General features: G+C 41.4%; 1 long non-coding RNA gene across 1 annotated transcript in view; it reads left to right on the top strand.

Annotated features, from left to right (window-relative positions):
* Window positions 1–20177, top strand: part of LOC139046447 (uncharacterized) — a 31991-nt gene extending 11814 nt beyond the window's left edge. Inside the window, exon 2 of the long non-coding RNA XR_011506539.1 lies at window positions 18588–20177. This is a non-coding gene — a long non-coding RNA (uncharacterized lncRNA). The remainder of the gene's footprint in view (window positions 1–18587) is intronic.
* Window positions 20178–20649: the final 472 nt, after the last annotated feature.

Below are 20649 nucleotides of genomic sequence, written 5' to 3'. Positions count from 1 at the left end.
AAAGTATTTGCTGGGGCTGGCCCCCATGGCCAAGTGGTTAAAGTTCCATGTGCTCCGCTTCAGTGGCCAGGGTTTGCAGGTTAGGATCCTGGGTGCAGACCTACACCACTCATCAGCCATGCTGTGGAGGAGTCCCACATACAAAATAGAGGAAGATTGGCATAGATGTTAGCTCAGGGCCAATCTTCCTCACCAAAAAAAAAAAAAAAAAAAGAAACCTTCTTACATAGGAAAGAAGTGATCTTTCAGCTCTTGAAAGTACATGCCTAAATTTGGCAAAGTGAAGATGATAACTTCCTAATGGGCATCTTCCAGGCCACTCATGGCTCCACCAGATGCCCCTACAAACAGCATTGTGAGTGAGTCTTCCAAAATGGTTTCCCATTAATATTAAAATCAAGTCCAAAAGTACTTAGCCCAGCAGTGTTGTCCAGGTCTCCAGCTTCTCCTGGTGTCCCTGTTTCCCGTCACATGGATGCTGTTTGACTTGGGTGAACCTGCTAAATTTCTTTCTCTTCCAAGACCTGTTCAGATTGCTTTTTCCTCCCTTTCTCTTTGCCTAGCCACCTCTCACTGATGGTTCCTCTCCTGAATTTCAGTTTCTCTAGGACCCTTTCCTTGTCTCCCAGACTAGCTGGCATCACCCAGATCTCCTCATTGTACCATCACAGCAGTAACTGGCTCTGTATTTGTGGAATTATTTAATATTGACCTTTTCTCCTTGGGCTTGAAGCTCTGCAAAGGCAATGATTATGTTTACCTTCTAATTCCCTGCACCCCAAATGCTAATAACAGATCCTGGAGGTGATGGGGCCCCCAAAAGTCCTCTTTAAAATGGTCAGAGTCCAGGGCCCATGGCCTTGTGAAGATCAGCCTTTTGCTCTCCGGGAAGCCGCTGGGATCAACACCCCTCGGGAAGGGTGGAGATCTGGGCTGTAAGGACTCTGTCCTGGTGGCCAGTTCCCCAGCCCCAGAGAGCACGTTTTGACACAACCTGTACAGAGAGCAGACATTACTACTTCCTTTCAGGGAAACTCTTCCTCCAGAGGGTCTTCATGACTCCACGGGCTCCAGGGCAAAGGGGGAACATGGATTCCAAGCTCACACGCTCCCTGCTGGTCTGAGCACTCCAAGAGCTTGCCATTGGGGTTGGACACTTTGCTTTATTCTGCTTAATTCTTTCTCAATATTCCCTTTCTTCCTTGCCCTCATGAGAAACTTGCTGTCTACATGAGGCGCTTGACAACAGAAAATGAAAGCAAAAGCAATCTTTTCTGGAATTTTGATTTTCAATATCTTACACTATGGGGGAGGAGGAAAGGACTCCTGGAACAGACTCAATAATGGGAGAAAACACCAGACTAGACTGGAAAACTCTTTCCCATGCTGAGGGCAAGGAGAAGTGAGGTGGAAAATGTGATAAAGGAATGGTCACTGGGGACCTGGGGCCAGGGTTTGAGTTAGGAAAGGACAACACAGAGAGGAATACTTTTAACAAAGGCAGGTTCCCTTGGTCCCCAACTTAACTAGAGTAAATGCCAGCTCCTGAGCACAAGGATTACACTAGCTGTCCTTTCATGGTATCAGAAGAGCTCCTTCTTGTCAGAAGCCAGTGTGATGTCACTTCATGGACCATCATGAGTAAAATCTGAGCCTATGCACAAATTCACCCGGGGGTTGGGTAATGTCCCAAGACACCTGTAACCATGCTGAGAAGGAGAGTGGAACTCTACACAGCTGGCAGGGCTGTAGTGGTGCCAGAGGTGAAGTGTGAACCAGATCAGTACTAGCTTGAGTGAGGGTTCCCTATGCACTTACAAGCATTTCCAACTGGGCCATGGCAGCCAAGGGCTGAGCTTCAGCACAGGGCTCCTTGGTCAAGAATCCAGCCACGCTTCCAACTTCAGCTTCACACACTCCCATAGCTTGTTTAGGTGAAGATTGATGTTCTTTTTCTTCTACATCCATGTCACTATTTGAATTTCCTGTACTATTAGCATGCAAATTTTATAAGCCAAGAAACAGGCAAATTGAAAAGGGAAAGACAACTTCTCGAAAAGGTGATAAAATAGTTCTTGTGTCAGGGAATTTTTATGAATTTTTAAGATGGTTCCTGAAAAACTTCTTCTCTGAATGTCAAGTTTTATCATTTTACATCTGCTTGGAGTTCTGAGCTAACTCAGGGGAAAAAAACATTGGAAATCTGTGGGACAGCGTACCCTCCTGCTGTATGTGGTGTGCGCCTCCTACAGGAAGCCACAGCATATCCCCAGCATCCAGCAGATACTTAAAAAACTGCTGCTAACTGGGTAAGTCCTATTATTCCCTCAGAATCGCAAACATATGTGGTAAAGAAACACGAAAACTTAAAACTCTGTGTCTTTTGAAATACTATGATCCCTGAGACAAGTTAGATGTTTTAAATTGTCTTCTCTCAACTTGATCCTAAAAAGAGTGAGTTTCTGAAGAGTAAATACAAATGAAAAGCCTCAGAGTTTTAAAAAGTTAAATTTAATGACCTCCAAACTCAAATCGGCACTAAAAATATGTGTTTTTGCTCATGCATAGAATTGCCTGACAGCTTTTCTGAGGAAGATAAAGTGGTTTCTTTTTTTATTCAAAATGTTTTTCTCATTGAAATCCTTAAGATTTAATTTCCATGTGGGGGAAGAGGGAGCTACTGTTAATAGGAGAGAAGACTCATCATTTACTAAGTTTGTGTATTTAGCAGAAATAGTCCAAAGACCTAACATTATGGGAAGGCATATGGCCTATTATTCTATGCCTGTATTGTTTTGTTTTGTTCTGTTTTTCAGTCCCAAGGCAACAGTTTATATTTTCTTATCATTTCTTTTTCTCACTTCTCTATAAATTATGCCCAAGACCTATAAATGACCAAATGCAAAATTGCATCCTTGCTGAATACAGGTTTCAAAAGGGAAGTATATTCCTTCCTTAAAATGTGATGAAACACCTCGAATGGGACTGCATTATTAGAACTCTTGGGTATTTATTTTGACATGTAATTGTTTGAACCAACATTGGAACCTGTAAATTGTTGCCTGAAATAACTAAATAGCTGAAAATGTTTGGATGTTTTGTTTGGTTTCTGACATTATCTCCTAGGTTTTGATGAGGGTTTTTCAGGTTCTCAGGCTATAGGAAGCTTTTAGATCAGAATCCTCCTGGTAGTGGATTCCCCAGTGAATACAACAGGTCTTTAGAAAGGAGGGCCAGTCCTCAGCTGTGTGCTGAGAATCCACGTAATCCTAAGAGGCGTCGCAGAGCCCATCCTCCCCTTCCGGAAATGATGTATGAACTCTGGCAGGGAAGACACAGATGGCACAACGAGAAAGCACACAAAATCCTGAAAAAATCGCAAAAGCTATAGTACTGCATTAGGTTGAATGTGTGCACTAGAACAACACTGTACAATAGAGATATGACGCAATTTGAAACCTTCTAGAACAACTAAAAAAAACCAAGTGGAGTTAGTTTTAATGATATAATTTATTTAGCCCTATGTATTCAGAATATTATCATTTCAACATGTAATAATTTAAGAAATTATAAATGAGATATTCTACTTTTTTTTCTGACAAAGTCTTTGGAATCCATTGTGTAGTTTACACTTATACCTCATCTTGGTTTGGAGCAGTCGCACTTGAAATGCCCAAGAGATACCCTGAATAGTGGATGTTGAATTGGAGAGAGTAGATCCAGACATTCGAAAATAGGGGCGTGGTTGGGGCTGGAACAATGAGAAAAGGCTTTTGGGAGGAGAGTTTATCTCCACTGTTGATGTAGACTAGCAAGAATGGGCAGAACATTTTCAGGGAACTGGTTTGGGGTATAGCAGTGGCTGAGCAAAGCCCCAGAAGTGATTGCAACCTCAGCACGGAGGTGGGGAGGCAGAGCCACTGGAGGGAGTTGGAAAGGAAAAAGGGGGTCCAGGAAATAAAGCTGCAGGGGATTGTTGCCTAAGGGAGTTACTCAAAATATGTTTCATTTATGTCTACTGGATACTTGTAATGATATCTGCTTTTTAAACAACCTTTTTATTTGAGAATAGTTTATATCGATACAGAAGTTGCAAAGGTATTAGAGTTCCCAGACACCCCTCCCCTCACAATTGCCCTTTATTAACATTTTATGTTGACTATTTTGGTCAAAAATTATGAACCAATATTGATAAAATGATAAAAACTAAAGCCTATGCTTTATTCAGATTTCCTTAGTTTTTGTTTCATGTCCTCATCTGGTCCAGGACCCCAAAATGACATTTAGTTGCTTTGTCTCCTATTGAAGGATCTTGGTTGCTTCCAGTTTTGGGCAACTGTGAATAACACTGCTATACACATGCATGTAGAGATTTTATGTAGACATAAGTTTTCAATCAATCCAATTGCTAGATTGTATAATACGACTATGTTTAACTTTGTCAGAAACTCGCAAACCCTCCCAAAATGATTGTATCATTTTGCATTACCACAAGCTGTATCCTTGCAAACAATTGTTATTGTCATTAAAAAAATTTTTTTAGCCATTCTAATAGATGTGTTGTGGTATCTCACTGTTTCAATTTTCACTTTACTGTTAAGAAATGATTTTAAGCATCTTTTCCTCTGCTTATTTGCTGTTTGTTGTTGTTATTTGTTTGGTCGTTGATGAGGTGTCTATTCAGATCTTTTGCCAGTTTTTTCATTGGGTTATTTGCTTTCCAATTTTTGAGTTTTGTTTTTTTGTTTTTAGGAAGATTAGCCCTGAGCTAGCATCTGCTGCCAATCCTCCTCTTTATTTTTCACTGAGGAAGACTGGCCCTGAGCTAACATCATGCCCATCTTCCTCTTCTTTATACGTGGGACGCCTACCACAGCATGGCTTGACAAGTGGTGCGTAGGTCTGCACCCGGGATCGGAACCAGTAAACCCCTGGCCACTGAGGCAAAACGTGCGCGCTTAACTGCTGTGCCACTGGGCCGGCCCCCCAATTCTTGAGTTTTAAGAGTTGTTTGTATATTTTGGATATCAGTTGTTATCAGATACGTGTTTTGCAAATATTTTATCCCAGTCTGTGGCTTGTCTTTTCATTCTCTTACCAGTGTCTTTGCAGAGCAGAAGTTTTTAATTTTAATATAGTCCAGCTTACTTTTTTGTTTGTTTCATAAATTTTGCTTTGGTGTGGTATTTAAGAACTGCTAAAAAAATCTAAGATCATGTAGCCTTTCTGCTAGAAATTGTGTATTGTTGCATTTTACATTTAGATCTGTGTTCCATTTTGGGTTAATTTTTGTGAAAGGTATAAGGTCTTTATCTAGATTCTTTTTTTTTCGCATATGGATAACCAATTGTTCCAGCACCATTTATTGAAAAAACCATTCTTTGCCAATAGGTTTGCCCTTGTACATCTAAAAACAATCAGTTGACTGTACGTATGTGGATCTATATCTCATCTCTGCTGTGCTCCATCGATGCATCCAGTATTTCCTACACAGCATGCTGTCTTAATTACTGTAGCTTTAAAGTCAGTCTCACGTGTGATTCCTCCAACTTTATAGTTGTAATAATGTTTTAAAACAGGAAGTTCAGGGCAAGTTTCTTTTAATAAATTAGGAGGATGTAGAAAATGACTCTAAAATTCCTTAAGTTCCTAGTTCCATAATTGTTTTCATAGTGAATTACAGAAAGAAAATGAGAGCACTCATTTTTATAGGTGAAAGCAAGTTAATCAGGCTTATTTTGTTTGTTTTTTGCATGTCTGAAGTATAAATATCTCCAAAAATATTTAAACTAATTCGTGGAACATGGGTTTATTAACATTTATAGAAGGAAGCAGTAGTATTTGGTCAAAAAGGGAGTACACAGTGGCTGTAAATGCCAACACACTAATCCATAACATTCCAGAAAAAGTAATAGAATAAGTAATAGAAATTGAGATGCTATTTTCATTAACAGTAGTCCATAACCTACCCAGGATTAATTAGGGATAGAACTACTTATATATGAATTGTAGAAGTCAACTAAATTACACAAGAGTGTGAATAAATGGGGGACATAACATTGTAATATGTCCATATTCCTCAAATTAATAAAAACTTTAATAAAACCATTAATAACCCAGTGATATTTTGGGGATATTGGACAAAATATTTCTAAAATATATATGAAAATAAGAAGGTCTACAAATTTCTGAGACAATTCTTAAAAAGATAACAAGAGAGACTCAACCAACCTTGTAGAAAGAAATATTCCATAACCATAGTAATAGGGACAGAGTGATAGTCTTTAGATTAGTGGCTCTCAACCAGATGTGATTTTGTCCTTCAGGGGACATTTGGCAGTTTGAAGACATTTCTGGTGTCACAATTGAGGAGGGGGTGTGGCTTAGAGAGGTAGAGACTATGGATGCTGCTAAATACCCTACAACACACGGCAAACCCCACAACAATGAATTACCAAGCTAAAGTGTCAGTGGTGCTGGGGTCGAGAAATTCTGTCTTAAAAGAATAGCGAGATGGGGCCTGGCCCAGTGGTGCAGCAGTTAAGTGTGCATGTTCTGCTTCAGTGGCCCAGGGTTCGCTGGTTCGGATCCCCGCTGGGGACATGGCACTGCTTGGCAAGCCATGCTGTGGCAGGCATCTCATATAGAATGTACAGGAATATGGGCACGGATATTAGCTCAGGGCCAGTCTTCCTCAGCAAAAAGAGGATTGACAGCAGATGTTAGCTCAGGGCTAATCTTCCTCAATAAAGAAAAAAAAAAGAATACAGAGATGGACCCAGATCACAAACAAATAATTAAATATTTGGCTCATCCTATAGAGAAAATAAATTATATCACCACTCAGATTAAGTTAAAAAATGCTCCAGATGGATTAAAGACGTGAACATCCATGGCAGAAATATGACACTATTCTAGAAAAACATAGCAGATATTTTTCTGAAATTTATTCTCAATATGATGTCAGAACAAGTCCCATAGTAATCATTTGATAACAAAAATATTAGTATTTATATGGTGCTTCTTTGATTAAAATTGATCATAAGTATCTCAATGACTACCAGATGGAGTTTAAAACTTCAGCTTATTTCTCCCTCATGAAATATAGTCATACTTTCTAAATAAGTCCCTTTTCTTTGCCTCTCTTGGTCCCTGGGGTGGAGTCAGTTGCTCTGATCCAGGTGTGTTTTATACACCCCAAGCGATCACTGCACTTATAATCCCTAATTAACTCTCTTCTGAAGTCTTCCTTTGCTGATGGACGAAGAGCTTCTCTCGGGCTGACTGACTGTGCCCTCCACATTTTACCCCTGCACTGAGCACAACGCCCAAGGCAACGCAGCCAGACACTTTTTATTTTTTATTGTAAGTTTCTTTTTTTTTTTTTTAATGCTTTTTTGGTGAGGAAGGTTGGCCCTGAGCTAACATCTGTTGCCAGTCTTCCTCGTTTTTTTTTTTCTCCTCAAATCCCAGTACATAGTTGTATATCCTAGTTGTAGGTCATTATAACTCTTCTGTGTGGGACGCCACCTCAGCATGGCCTGATGAGTGGTGCTAGGTCCGTGCCCAGGATCTGAATCTGAGAACCTCTCATTGCCAAAGTGGAACATGCGAACTTAACCACTCAGCCACCAGACTGGCCCCCAGACTCATGTTTTGATTAACCTCTACTATGGGCAAGTAATCATTGTTCCTCACTCCCAGTCTGCCAAGGATGAACTATGACATTACACAACCACGAACTCAGAAGTATTAAATAAAAGTTCATCTCTGCTTCTCTATCAGAGACTATGAAGAGCCTCACTAAAAAGAACAAGCGAAACATTCTTTAATAAATGCAATTTAATAATGCGACTTAGAAACCAATACTCCTATAACAAATGGATCTCATAAGATATTATATATCATTAAAAATCTTACAAAATAGTTAAAATCATGACACATCCCTACGTGGAAAGCATTTTGGTTTCTTTTGTTCTCACATGGATCGATCACATAGATTTCTTTATCTTGAGTGTTGTACCTCAATCCCCACACTCATTTTTACTTTAATCAGAGATGATTTTTCAGAATCTTCCCTACTTTGAAGCAAAGTAGATATTAGTGGTCCTGTTTACACTTTAGATAATATACATAGCAAAATAAGAATGCATTTGAAGTACAAAATAGGAGGTGCAAGTCAGCTTTACATTTAGAATCTTCAGCAGTTCTTACAAACAAAGACAATTTCCACAGCGAAGAGCCTTAAACGGCTCACCGTCGCCATGCGATAAGTCTCCTCTGATGACCTACAGGCAATCTTCGGCTCAACATTAAGATTGCAACATTTCCTGTACATCGTGCCTACACAATGATTGGTGTCACTGGATAATGAGAAAAACTCAAAGGGAGTTGGGAGTTATCCACCAAGTCTTGTTATTTTCAGAATACCCGGTTTCTTTCCAGTAGTAGCTCACTTAGAGGAGGTGGATGAGAGAAGTCCATTGGTTCAGGGAGCTTCAGAACACATTTTACTGAACTATTGTTCAGTAAAACAACAGTTTTACTGTGAAAAGCAATGTGACAAGTCACAAGAGTAGGCCTTAATGGTGCAGATGGGATGAAAATCACAACCAAGCCTCTAATTCCCTTTCCAGGCCAATTTCCTGTAAAGGTTTTCTTTCCAACTGAGATTCCCAGGAAGTTAACCTCGAGGATTGCATTAGGATTTTCTCAAGGAAGCTTGTCCCAGCCCCTCAACTGGGATGTACTGGACTACAGGGCCAGGCTGATGGGTTGGAAGGTCATTTTAGCCAGTATGAGTCATGGGGGCTTTTCTCAGCAAACTGTGGTCAATAATTCAGCTGTAGCACGTAGAGGAGCTTGTGGAAAGTTACAGCAGATGGGACAGAGAAAGTTAAGAGGACTCAGAATAGATATAAGACTCCCAAAGCTCACATGGAATTTTCCCAGAAAGAAAACCCTCAGGTACCCAGCTGACGGCCCCTTGCAGGACTGAAATTACTGCCAATTTCACCAGTGAGTGAGATTAAAGGCAGTACAAATTCCATGTTGCTAGACACCAAAAGGTCAGACTTTACGCTGTGCTTTATGTCAGAAAATGTGCTACGGGATGCCACCTGGGCCAAATTTCACACCCCACTTATTCTCAATTTTAAGGCAAAGTGTTAACCACAACAATGTCTGACATATCCCACCATGCATTTATATTGGAATTAGTTTTTCCTGAGTAAAGCAGGAAACACAAGGCTCTGAGCTCTCATATGCTAAGTTGGATCAACATTACCTTTATATCAGTGGATTATTCCAAACATTAGTTCTCATGTTCCTATTAACTACAATTTATTATTTTTTTACCACAGCTTTGCGCTAAACTGTAATTAAAAATGAAGTCAATTGAATCTCTGTGAAAACAAATTATTCCTGAGATTTAAAAACTAGAAATTTTATCAGCCTTAGAAGATTGCACCTACAGAAGCAATGACAGTCCTACAGATCGCACACTAAGAATTATTTGATTGGTGGATAAATACGATGGAATTTTGACGGCAACTTTCAGTCAGTAGGGTCATTCTGATGTTGTAAGATTGGCGTGCAAGCGAGAATGCAGTTCAGCTACAAAGAACTAAGACTTTTTTAATCTGAGGGGGGGAGGTGAGTCCTTTCTAACTGCCTTCTGGGGATGGGAAGAAGGAACTAGAGAGAGCTCACCGCTCTGTGGCAGTAGACCGCTTGTGCTGGTTAGCAATGAGGTCTCAACCCCTGTCCCAGCCATGAGAAGGATCTGTCACGTCCAGCATCGGAGCAGTGCACACTCGGCCCTCCCCCGGTAACGAAGCCTGTCTGCAAAGTCTGATGTGGACAACTATTCACCTTAAGGACTGCCAACCTAATTGAATATCAAACACCTTTTAGGTGAAAATCTCTCTATAAAGTAACTCCCTGCTCAAAAGTTTTTTCCAAAATAAGGAAGACCGTGGACAATCTGCAGGAGGTCAGCCTCACCCCTACTAATCAAGACAGGCAGTCCACAGATGCTGCACTGGGGGCACATCCAGACCCCCATCCTTGACAAAAAGCCACTGGCCCTCTGGTCTCACGTTTGCTTTTCTCTCATTTACAACTCGTCCTGCATCTAGGACCACTTCTTTAAAATCCAAAATGTGCTGAGCTCTTTCAGGCGAGAGAGTCTACACAACACACTTGGCAAAGCTAACCTTATGGATGGTAGACCCCCTCATATCACGTCTAATCTTTATGGGTGAAAGCAAATTTGAGAAAATAACCCACAGGTGTGATTCTTCTCTCCTATGACCGCCTCAATGCAGGTGAGAGACAGACTGACATTCACCCCCTGCCTAGGAGTGAACTCAGCTCAAATTAGTGTCCATCATCCAGTTGGGACAGAAGGATCTGAGAGGGAATCCATGCAGATAGAACAGGACTACTCCTGCTTGAATGGAATTTCAGGTTTAGAGAGAAATAGAGAAGCTTGGAGAAGATAAAAATTAGATCTAAATGAACTTGTCCTCTAGCCCAGCTGCCCTCTGCAGAGGGGCTCTGTGTAGTCTCTGCTCCAGCCCTCACCTCCCAGCTCAGCTCCCCTACAAGAGATTATGTAGAAGACATCTGGGCTGTTACTATGACTCCTCCCCATTCCCAGCAATTCTCAGACTTTCATGTGCACAGGAACCAGCCGAGAACCCCATACAACTCAGAGTGTGACTCAGGCCATTGGGATTTCCATCAAGCCCCTCAGCGATGCCCATGCTGGTCCGAGGGCCACACTGTGAGTGCCACAGTACTCCACCCCTTGGGGCAGGAAGATCCTCTCTCACATCTGGCCTGTGCTGGAGCCTGCAGTGGGAGGCCTCCTGGGACAGCCCACACAGGGTGACCGACAGAGAAAATTCTTCCTCATGTTGAATTGAATGGTGTACAGTCACTGGCTTTGCAGCCTTGCCAATACAATTAGTGTGGAGAGACGTCCGTGCTTCTCTCAGGCTGTGAGAAGGCCAGCAGCTGGGGATCCGTGTTGTGTTTGAACTTGTTAATTTGATGAGCTGACATGGCAGGTAGTGGAAACTCTTCCCTCAAAGTTGAAGAAGCCCAAGAGTTGTGTTCCCCGTGCTTAGATGGCCTGGGCATCCCTGGGAATGAGGCCTCCCCATGGAATCAAGCTTCCTTGATCTTCTGAAGATTCCATAAGATTCTGTCTGGAAGGAACAGACATTCTACCCTCATCCTTATCAACCCTGGGGAATGTGGGCTGGGGTGAAGCTTCAGGAACATCCCTTCCAATCAGCTCATTTAAAGATGGGGAATGGGAGACTTCGAGAGACTAAGGAGTTTCTCCTGATTGACATGTTGAATTCAGGGGTGCGGTGCTCAGAGATGTGACTCCGTGTCCAGTGCTCTTTTCCTCCATCACACCTGGTCTTGGACCTTAAAGTTGATGTTCCACTCTGGAGTTGGAAAGATGCCTTCAAGTCATCAGAGAGACAGAATCATTTTTATAAATTATAATGTAAAGGCAAGATTTATTCTTACAAAAAATAAGTATTGTGTCCACAGGCTTAGGAATTAAAAAACAAACAGATGTGCCAAGAAATGAAATAAGTTACCATAGTCTGACCACAGTATAACAATTGCGGCTGAAAAGGAAGCCAAGCATCACGGTGGCCAAACCCTCCCCTACTCTGAGCCCACGCTCCCCTACAGGGCAGATGGCAATCAACACCCCTCTCCCATCGCACTCCGCACTTACCTGAAGCAAATCAAGTCACCTGATCACATCCAGATGCGGTGGCTCTGAAGAGACTAGTTCTCTCCTTGTGACACTCACCCCACCTGAAGTGTGATGTGAACTCATGAGGCACCATTCCATCCCATAGTACCCACCTGTGTGGATAAGCAGCATCCGCTTACTGATGGGAAAATCCACTGAAAGTGTTCAAGACTTGCCCCCAGCTCAGAAGGAATGAGCTCACACCAGTCAAGAAACTTTGAGCCGAGAAGCATCATTTTCTTTATTCCCTGGACCATCTGCTCATTTCTTAGCTAAAACATCCTGTGAGTGGTTGTCAAGAACGAAGATTTGTTAATATTGTTTATTTTTGCTTTCTCTTAACTCAAATTAGAAACATATGTTCATCACCTCCGCATGTGAATGATTCAGCGTGAACTGTTTTCTTCATTTTAGTCACAGGAGATCAGTCAAAACAGTTATCATTTCAAAGCTGACCCGCAAAAAAATGACATGCACGGCTTCTTTTATTAATTGTGTTTCTTTGCAAACTAGCAAATGAACTCAATTAACTGAAACATGGCCGTGCATCTTAGTGCCATAATGAGTGCTGTCTTCAGGTAGGAGGTGCGAGCGGCATCATTAAGCTGAGGAAGCCACACGAAGATCCTTCAAGTCCCAGAGTTCACATTTGAAGTAGGGACCGATAATAGGATTGAGGACTTTTCATCTCTAGAGTTCCGTCGTTAATGGGGCCAGGGCTGCAGCTGAGAATAATTACCATCTGAAGCCGGCTCCCAGCATGGGTCCCGGAGGTCTGGAGAAACTGGTGCAAAAATCCCTTGTGGGTGAGCGCAGCTGCGCAGGGTCCTTTCTTGCAGGGGCTGTGGATCAGGAGCAGTGAAGGTTGTCAGAACCTCCGACATCGTTTAGGGCTATTTAGGAAGGCAGATGGCTACAACCTGGTCCCAAATTGACACTGTAGGTTGTGAGGAGTCTGTAAAGAAAGCAGGGATTCAGATGACAAGCTGGATAAACATTGGTTCTCTCTGCATTATAGTCCAGGAGCTGAGAAGAAAGGGAGGGCAAATTTATTATCTACCATGTGCAAAGTGCTCTCCCTCTCTGTCTCTCTCTTTGTGTGTGTGTGTATGTGTGTGTGTGTATACATACACTCACATATTTTATATATGTGTATATATGATTACTTAGTTCTCAGAGAAACCTTATGAGTTAGGCATTAAATAACTTAATTTTATCCAGAAACTGAGGCTGAGTGTTGTTATAGCTTGTGCAAAATTCTGCAGACGTTAAGTGGCAGAATGAGAATGAAGTCTATCTACGTATTCATCTATCTACCTATCCTTATCTATTATTCAGTTGTTATTATCTGTCTCGTTTCCACAATCTAGAACAGCACCTGACACACATTAGGCCCTCCATAAACTGTCTTTACCAAACCATACTTCGACAACCCAATGCCCGCATTCTTTCCACTACATCCATGTGCCTCACTAGGAAGGGCTGCTCTCATCGTTTCTGCCCCAGGTTTCTCATTCTAGCGAGAGAGTTTCCACCTAAAGATGAAAGGTGATGAGTTTGCCATATGCCTGCCCCAAAAAAGGCAGGAATCTGCATAAATAAATTCCTATTTATGACACTGCCGATCTAGACCTTGAAGGGGTGGGACTAGTGAGAAAAATGGGCAACAGGAGAAGAATATAATAGAGAAGTGCGTGATACATTGGTGATTGAAGATATGTGGGCCACAGAAGAAGGTGTGATACAGATGTCAAGGATGGGCATAAATTAACTCCTGTGTGACTAGTGCTTTATTTGACCTTGGAGAATCAGGGACGAGTGTGGAAGATGGAGTACAAAAGAACTGAATAATACAGTGACTACTTTCAAAAAACATTTTCTCATTCACTCCATACACTTATTGACTACATACCATGTGGCAGCCATCCTACTGGGTGCTGGTGATGGGAGAGTGAAAAATATCCTCTCTTCCTTTAAGAAGCTTCCATCCTAGTGGCGCCTGTATCCAGCCATTTCAGCGTAGCTGGCTCTCCCATGTGCTACACTTGGGTGACACCAGTAAAAGTCAAATATTTTTGGAACTTTCCTAAGATGTGCCCCAGCTGACTCTTGATCTGCGTCTCTTCATTCTGATATTAATATCAGTGAAAAATACTGTAGCAGCTTTCCACATGCTGGTGTCTTTACAGGCATTATCTCACAACAATCAGTATCTTGAATATAGTAACTGTGTTGGGTTGAATGGTGACCCCTCAAAAGATATGTGCAAGTCCTAACCGCTGGAATTTGTGGAGGCGACTTTATTTGGAAAAGGGTCTTTGCAGATGTAATTAAGTTAAGGATCTCAAGATAAGATCATCTCAGATTTAGGGTGGGCCCCAGATCTCATAATAGGTGTCCTTATAAGAAGACAGAACACACACACAAGGAGAAGGCCATGTGAATATGGAGGTGGAGACTGGAATGATGCAGCTACAAGCTAAAGACCACTGAGGCTTGCCCGGAGGCCTCGAACAGATTCTCCCTCAGAGCCTCCAGAAGGAACCAGCTCTGCTGACATATTCATTGCAGACTTCTGCCTCTAGAACTGTGAGAGAATAAAGTTCTGTTGTTTGAAGTCTCCAAGTTTGTGGTCATTTATTACGGCACCCCGAAGAATCTAATATGGTAATTGACACACACACCTCTCTTTCGTCAAGTTATATAGCAGGAGAGGCCCGCTGAGGTCTCTGCTTCTGTCATCTAAATTCAAATCCTTAGTCACCTGGCTCTTCGATCCTCACTGAATCCCCAGTTTCTGGTTTTGCAGCCAGCTTTTATCCCTCCTCTTGACCCTTCTTCTTCCTGTATCTGACTGAGCTTGGCTTCCCACTTGGGGTTCCATTTTCCGTGTACCTCTGCTTTGAATTTTCCCCACAAGCTTCAGGGGAAAGACACAGCTTTGCCAGACACTTCCCTTGCAGAACCTCCCCACTGTGTTGGCTCCTCACAGGAGCAGGAGACTCAGCCATTCAGAGCATGAGTTTCAAGACCTGCACTTAATGCACAATTGCCGAGTAGTTGAAGTGGCTTGTAAGTAGAAGCCAGACTGAATAGAATGTAGAGTGAAGGCAGCATATACAGCATTTGCTGCAGTGATTGCACAGAGCATTAGGAGGAGGAGAACATTACGATGTGCAGGGAAGAGCAAGAACCTAATGAACTCAGGCAACACCCCACAGCCCAAGGCCAGAGGACACATTACAGTGAAGTAACAAGTCATCTAAGACAGATGAGGCTGCGAGGGATTCCCAGGCAGCGAGTCTTCACAAAATATGAGTCAAGTAGGGAGAAAGTCCAATTTCCTGTACTGGTAAAGTTTATGAAACATCTACGTCTAGCATCCTTCCTTTGATCTCCTACTTCAAGCCAACATGTTAAACATGAGGAATAATTTAAAGAAAAAAGTCCTACATATTATTTATATAGAAATCAATGTTTTTAAAGTTTAAACATTTCAGGAAAGCATTTTCCTCTGGTTTATCAGCGTGTAAAACACAGAAAGCATTAAAAAGAATTAGTTCCCAAATTCCCACTCATGACAAAGAAGGCAGGCACAAATAATCCTGATGTGACAACTGATCCCTGACTTTCTGGTTTAGTTATTCAATTTACAGAGCAGTTGAGGAGGTGAGAGGAGAGCAAGGCTATGGAGAGCCCTTGCTATTTCCTCTGAGTGTGACAGATAGGGCAAGTGGGCACCCTGGCCCAGTTCACTACAAGAAATGTTATAAGAAAACCTTCTTGCAAAAAAAAAAAAAAAAAAAGGAAAAGAAAAATGGTATCAGGCAGATGGGTCTACCAAAGGAATGAAGAAAGTTGAAATGGTAAACACATGCATAAATACATAAAACCATTTAAAAATGTTATTTACATCTCTTTAAAAGATAATGAATTGTTAAAACAAAAAGTACCAAAAATTCAGCATGGAGTTTGTAATGTAGATAAAATTAAAGCATATAACAAAAAAGAGATAAAGCCTAGGAGGAAAGAAATAGACGTATACTGTTGTGAGATTTTATACTATATGAAGGGGTAAAATATCACCTGAAGGGTGTCTGATCTCTACTAAATATCCATTAAAATAATAAACAAAGAGGGTAGTAAAGGAGGGGAAAGAAGAACAATAATAGATTGGACAAATTGAAAACAAAGAGCAAGATGACAGATATAAACTATATCAATAATTACATTAAATGTAAATAGTCTAAACATCCAAGCTAAATGGGAAAGATTATTGGATTGAATGAAAAAGTAAGACCCTACTATATGCTGCCTGCAGTGCATTTAAATAAAATGATCCAAAGAGAGCAAAAGGATAAGAAAAAGGGTATATCAGGCTAACGTGAATCAAAGGGTGGCTGGAATGGCTATATTGATTTCAGACCAACTAGGTTTCAGAGAAAATAATATTACGAGGAATAAAGGAAGTCTATCCTCAACAATAGTGGGGTCACTTCATCAAGCAGGCGTGATGATGTTAACCATTTATGATAATGTTGTGCTTCAGTGACCATCCCCCCTTGTGTATATTTGGTCAGAGGTCACAGAGCCAATTCCTCCAGTCCCCTTCCCAGAGGGTGCATTTTGTGTGACTGCAGAACTTTGAGGGCTGAATAGAAAAGGGAGACTGATGAACTCAGCATTCAGTTCGTATATTTTAAAATTATTCTCCTGCTGCTAGAAATATACCTTGCCTTCAAACGTTCCTGAAATTCCCCAGTCCACAGTCCCACTATTTTGCCTTTTAAAGAGCATGAACCTCCATTATTTTGCCACGATTAAGAAGGGCTGCCTCACAATGCATGGATTTGGAGAGAGGTATCCAGGGATCTATTTTCTTCCCAAACAGCTTTCAAGTAGTCTTCCTGATTTGAGTCCCATTATCACAGTCAGTGTTTAACTAGGAGAGTGGAAACACTATGAGTTATGGAATAAGGGGTTTATTATTGAAATCAGCTTTGACACAATTATGACAGAATCTGGAGAAGTGAAGCTTTAACAAAGCATAAGAGAAGGCACCGACCCGTCAATTTGAGAAGCCAAGCTCATCCAGCTGCTGAGACCAGGCTTCTAAGGGGTACTGGTGGAGCAGTTCATGTCAGGAGTCTGTGCATCATTCAGAAAGAGCAAAGCTGGCACTATTAGTCTGCACTTCGTGTTGCTACAAGCTGGTCTGGCACCCACTGCTAGGCCTTGATGTTCTCCTGTTGGACATAAACGACTTCATAGAACATCAACATGTCACAAGGCCACTGTGTGACTGTGATAGATCAAGACAAACAAACAAAAAGACCACTCTGTATGTAATCAGGTCTAAACACAGACAAACGTGAATATCATCTGAGCCACAAAATACCAAACATCGCCCCCTCCCAGCTAATATGAGTGCTTGTTCTTTATCAGTTACAGCTTTAGCTTCATTTTAGTCTGACCTCCCTGTAAATTTTATCGAGATATTAATCATACAATTAATCTCACTTGCTGACTGCTTCCAATACAAAGCAAAGCCTCACATCATTAAACTCTCCCCAAATCACCAACCAAGCCCAAATCCTATAAGAGCTTCTTTCTAAAACCTTCTCACTGGGACACCCTGCGATTCACTCATGATGTGTATGCTCTCTCATTGTAACAAGTAACCAAACTCAACCTGTTCAAGTGCAGGTGAGTTCTTGGTGGCCTTTGACTGGAGGACATTGACAGCCCACAGCCAAGCATGTGATGGTAATTCTAGGGCCATGGTGTTCACTGGGGTCAACAGTCAGTAAGAGGAACTAGATGGGAACAGAAGAAGGTGAGGTACAAGCTAGTGCCTTCTGGCAACCCTGGAAATGTCTGCCCCTCAACCACCTCAGCTTTCAGAGATCAATGGTTGCTGCTTAACTTTTGCCTCCCTAAATCTCAGGAAAGCATCCTTTTGGTCACTCTTACTCAGAACCATATGGGGAAGTTCCAGCTCAACCAAGTCATATGAGCACTCCCACATACACCCTTTTATCGTACTTCCAGAGGAAGCTGATCCCTGCTTTGTTCGAGGAAAACTCTGTGTTCCTACTACAGGGTTAAAATTTGGTTTCCTCATGTTTTTAGACCAGTTATCATTTAACAAATCTATTCCTCAGCTTCCATATTTTTGTTGGTTTGTTTTGTCTCTCATTTTCACTGTTTTTGTATGTTTACTGTTACAGTCATCTATCTCTTAATGATGAGGGTACGTTCTGAGAAATGTGTCATTAAACAATTTTGTCATTGTGAAAAGATCATGGAGTATACTTACACAAACCTAGATGGTACAGCTTACTATGCATCTAGGCTATGTGGTACTAATCTTATGGGACCACCATTGTATATGCAGTCCATCACTGACGGAAACGTCGTTACGTGGAGCGTGACTGTATTATTGTTTTTAATGTCTTAATTGAAGGTTTCAATGGAGTGCTGGGACAGGGTGAAAGCACATGTGTTTTCAATCCAGTATCTTCACTCCAAAGTCTGGCTTTTTGTTTACCAATGCAGACAGTCAAGACCTCTAGATGCCCACCTGATGTTCATGCACTCCCATCTGTACTGAAGAGCTCCCTCTAGTGGTCCACCCAAGGACTCTATTTACCAGCCCTATCACAGTCAAATGTGGTCAGGTGACTAGTTCTTGTCAATACTATGTGGGAGGAAGGGAAGTGTGTCACTTTTGGATAGGAGTGTTTAAGAAATGACTTTGCCTTTTCTACTCTCTCTTTCCCTTTCTTTCAACTGGAAGTTGAGGACACAGAGACCCTATGGATGGCTACTTCAAAGATAGAAACCCGGGTCCCTGCACCACCAAATGGTCAACCAGAAACACATCCACTGGCTGCTATGTGAGAGAAGAAAATACACTTCTATTGTGTTAATCTACCAAAATTGAGGATTCATTCCAATTGAGTTATTCCAATTATGTTATTAGCATTCCTCTAACTAATAATATGAATATGCCATTCCTTTTTGAAAGAAATATTTCAATCAATGACTGACAATGTTAGGATTGTTGATTTTGCTTTGGAATTACCACAAAGGCAAGAATTTAATTAGCACATGCTCTGTGGGAAAAGGGTGAGGTCAGAAGAAGTGATAAAGCAGGAAATCTAATCCTCTCAGTCAGGGGTCAGGAAATTTTTACCGTAAAAGTTAAGACAGTAAGTATGTTCAGCTTTGTGGGCCACATGGATCTCTGTTGCATAGTCTTTTGTTTTTTTTAACAACTCTTTAAAAATGTAAAAATCTTTCCTAGCTCATAAGCTACAAGATAACAGACTTTGGACAAGATCTGGCCCATGGGCCCAAGATTACCAGTGTCTAAGTGACTGGAGGATGTAGGACTTGAATCTCATGCTGATGAGTAAGACCCCTCTAGGGGACATGAATGGACGCATTCTACTTTAAGGCTATGAATTCCTTGAAGATTGTTGGAGAAGGTCATGGAGAAGATGTGACCAATAGTTGACCCAAGAGGTGGACCTGGGCAATTGGAGGTTCCTCCTCTCCTCTTCTGTCTTTGGAATGTACATTCTTCCCACAGTTCCCACAGTTGGATCCATTTTCAAGGACACAGCCTTGAGAGAGCAATGCATTATTGAGACTATCTGAGTGGCATATGTAATTGAACCCCCATTGAGGCTTCTACATAAATTTTCAAGATTCTGGTGGGTGGGTGCTGAGATCTACTCATCATCTTGAGGCTGCCCAAAACAAGCCTCGTGTGCAAGTTCCCTTGATTATTAAAACTGCCACCTACCAATCTGGAGGGGACTGCTTCTTTCTTTGGTCTCTCCTTGCCCTCTGTGTATGCAGACCAGTTCTGGATTTCACTTGAGAAGCTCTCGAGTTCAAGAACCAACAAAGGCAAGAATCATGTTTTATGCTTTCATCTTAACCATTATTCCGCTTGATATAGGGCTTTAAATTTCATTCTAATTTTGACTCTTCTACTGCCGTGTGCAAAGCTCTGTGTTAGGCACTCTAGACTTAAGTATAAAATTTATGCCTCTCTCCAAAATAAAATTAAGTTGAATTGAAATAAAATTTATCTAATTGAATTATACTGGCAGAATTGCAATAATAATTCCAGAACAGAATGCTAAGCATTTTGTAATATACAACTATGTCATATTCCTCTTCCTATGAGCAATAGCCTTTGCTATCGTGGAATGTCTATGTCGCTTTCAATTGTTAATATTTATATGTGGAAGCTTCATTGAGAAAAAAAAGTGCTGCTTTTTCCTTTGACCTGATACATAAAGAAACAGAGTAAAATATTTGCAAATTTTATATAAGGCTTCTATCTGAATAGAAATAAAAATCATAGAAATTTTGTCTGAGATTTGGTGATTTCACCTAGGGGTTTGATATCATAGGATATTACCTTCTCAAGCTCATTCTAAGACTTATTTGTATATTTAGTTATCCTGCACATAGAAATCCCTTCACAGACTTCAGCAGTTGGGCGATTTGGGTCCCAGAGAAAGCTGGGGCTAAGAGGAAGGAGCCCTGGCTTCCTTTGTCCCTTGTGTTCTAATTAAGTTCTTTCCACCTAATATGTGAATATCCCTGCCGGAATGAACACAGTGGAATTACGTTCTATGAGCAAAACCAGAGGCATCTGGTGTGTGCCTGCTGAAATGTGTGACACAAAAAGCCATCTTGAAAATGCAATCAATGCTCATGCCAACATCCTTCAGTTAGATTAGCAACTGGGAACCCAAAATACTCACACGGATTTGTGACACCGTAATGGATTTTGAGTCTGTATTATTAATGAATGAACCCCTAGCAGATATGTTTGC

Source organism: Equus asinus, chromosome 10 (assembly GCF_041296235.1).
Source record: "Equus asinus isolate D_3611 breed Donkey chromosome 10, EquAss-T2T_v2, whole genome shotgun sequence".
NCBI lineage: Eukaryota > Metazoa > Chordata > Mammalia > Perissodactyla > Equidae > Equus > Equus asinus.
The sequence above is the reverse complement of the archived record's forward strand: the minus strand, read 5'-3'. Positions and strand labels throughout refer to the sequence as shown.